General features: G+C 37.5%; 1 pseudogene; it reads right to left on the bottom strand.

The window, feature by feature from the left end:
* Positions 1-280: 280 nt before the first annotated feature.
* LOC102589295 (60S ribosomal protein L6-like) lies at positions 281-982 on the bottom strand (annotated as a pseudogene).
* Positions 983-2926: the final 1944 nt, after the last annotated feature.

Here is a 2926-nt window from a genome sequence, read left to right as displayed (position 1 = left end):
GAAAATATAAAATTCAGATATGGAAAGAAAATTAGGGCAAAACCCTAACAGATTGTTCTTCTCATGAAGAAGATCATGTTTGTTCTTTGTATAGAGTCTTCATAGAGGATATACGGTTCATCAGTCAATTCTTTTGATGTCCCATTTTTTTTAGTTCTAACGATGAAATCTCATATTGCATAGTTTAATTCAAGATGATTCTCATCAACAAAACCTTCCGTGAGAAGCTAGAGATAACAAGATCAATTCAACAAATAAGAGTATTGTAGAATTAGTTAGCCTAAAAAACTAGCTTACGTGGTTTCATGCTTGACTTGAGTGAAAACCTTGCGGACAAATAACCCTTCTAATCAGGAACAACCTCAATGGCCTTGATTAATGATTTATCTACGGCTTTCTGGGCATCTTTCTTTTCCTGTGGATCGGAAGCTCATTCTTCTCTTCAAAAAACTCCCATTTACCTTCTTCTCAGCTTTCTTAGCAAAAGACTTATCATCAATCTTCTCAACATCCACTCCACTTACATTAACTTTCGTTGAAGTAACAATAACATAAGCTTGATTAACACGTCTTAAAGGAACTCCATTAAGCTTAAAAGACCCAGTAACAAGAAGCAACCAGGATAAAGTTGTTTAAAGAACACAATTCTCTTCCCCTTAAGTCTACCAGCAAGGATAATCAACACAGTTCCTGGAGAAATACTTGATCTTAGCTTTATGGGTTTTGGTTTGTGTTTGTTTACAAAGGGTTTTTCATGTCATCAACTAGGTAAAATTTTGGGGGTTTCTTAGCTGGTGGAGCAGAGATTGCTTTTTTCTAGTGTTGAGGAAATTTTCCACCATTTTTCTTCTTGATTGCCCATAAACCTTTTTTTGTGGTACATTTTGGAACGTGAGAACTTTCCCATGCCGCAATTTAGCTCTGGGTTACGGAGTGTCTTCTTGGCCGCAATTGTTGAGTCTCGAGGGGTAAACGGGCGCATTTTCAAGTTCAAACTAGTCCTAAAGAAGAAGAAAATCAAATTTTATCGATTTTCATGTGTTATATAGTCCATGAATTTTTGGTGATACAAGATTCCGGCTTGTTTTTTGGCCGACATTTTTCATGGACATCCGTTATGACCTTATTAATGGCGTTAGTTGGTCCCGAGGGGTAAATAGGCGTATTTTCAAGTTCAAACAAGCTTTAAAGCAGAAAAAACAAGATTTTACCAATTTTTGTGTGCTATAGTCCATGGATTTTTGGTGATATAAAAATCCGACTTGTTTTTGGCTGAAAATTTTCATGGACGTCCATTATGATCTTATTAATGGCGTGAGTTGGTCTCGAGGGGAAAACATGCGCATTTTCAAGTTCAAACAAGCCTCAAAGCAGAGAAAACCAGATTTTACCGATTTTCGTGTGCAATAGTCCATCGATTATTGGTGATACAAGATTCTGGCTTGTTTATGACCAAAAGTTTTCATGGACGTTCATTACGACATTTAAATGGCATGAGTTGGTCCCGAGGGGAAAACAGACGCATTTTCAACTTCAAACGAGCTCCAAAAAAGGAAAAACCAGATTTTACCAATTTTCGTGTGCTATAGTCCATGGATTTTTGGTGATAAATGATCCCGACTTGTTTTTGGCCAAACATTTTCATGGACGTCCGCTAAGACCTTATTAATGCCGTGAGTTGGTCCCGAGGGGTAAACAGGTGCATTTTCGAGTTCAAACGAGCCCCAAAGATGGAAAAATAAGGTTTTATCGATTTTCATGTGCTATAATCCATGGATTTTTGGTGATTCGAGAATTCGGCTTGTTTTTGGTCGAAACTTTTCATGGACGTCCGTTAAGACCTTATTAATGGCGTGATTTGGTCCCGAGGGAAAACGAGCACATTTTCAAGTTCAAACGATCCCCAAAGCAGGAAAAATAAGATTTTATCAATTTTCGTGTGTTATGTCCATGTATTTTTGGTGTTTTATGATTCCGACTTGTTATTGACTGAAATTTTTCATGGACATCCGTTAAGACTTTATTAATGGCGTGAGTTGGTCCCAAAGGTAAAATGGGCGCATTTTCAAGTTCAAACGAGCCCCAGATATTATCGATTTCCTACTTTGGGGCTCATTTAAACTTGAAAATGGGCATGTTTTCCCCTCGGGATCAACTAGCTCCATTAATAAAGTCGTAACAGACGTCCATTAAAAAATTTAATAAAAAAAATCTGGAATCCTATCATCAAAAATCCGTGGACTATAGCACAGAAAAATCGGTAAAGTCTGATTTTTTCCTGTTTTGGGGATCGTTTGAACTTAAATGGGGCCGATTGCCCTTCGGAACCAACTGATGCCATTAATAAGGTCGTGACGGACGTCCATTAAAATTTTTGTCAAAAAAAGTTTCAGAATCCTGAATCACCGAAAATCCATGGACCATAGCACACGAAAATTGGTAAAATATAATTTTTCCTGCTTTGGGGTTCGTTTGAACTTTAAAATGGGCTAGTTTTCCCCTCGGGGCCAACTAGCTCCATTAATAAGGTCGTAACAGACGTTTATGAAAAATTTTGGCAAAAAGATTTCAAAATCCTATCACCAAAATCGGTGGACTATAGCACACGCAGGTCAATAAAATTTGGTTTTTCCTGCTTTGGGCTCGTTTGAACTTGAAAATACGCATGTTGGCCCCTAGAGACCATCTGACGACATTAATAAGGTCGTAACGGACGTAATGAAATTTTTTGGTAAAAAAAGTTTCGGAAATCCGAATCACCAAAAATACATGGACTATAGCACACGAAAATCGTTAAAATTTGGTTTTCCTTCTTTGTGCTCATTTGAACTTGAAAATGGGCATGTTTGCTCCTCGAGACCAACTGACACCATTAATAAGGTCGTAACGGACTTCCATGAAAAAGTTTGGTAAAAAAAATTCTGGA

The sequence above is a fragment of the Solanum tuberosum genome, unplaced genomic scaffold, assembly GCF_000226075.1.
Source record: "Solanum tuberosum cultivar DM 1-3 516 R44 unplaced genomic scaffold, SolTub_3.0 scf00392, whole genome shotgun sequence".
Taxonomy (NCBI): Eukaryota; Viridiplantae; Streptophyta; class Magnoliopsida; order Solanales; family Solanaceae; genus Solanum; species Solanum tuberosum.
Note: the sequence above shows the minus strand (reverse complement) of the source record. Positions and strands in the feature narration are given on the sequence as shown.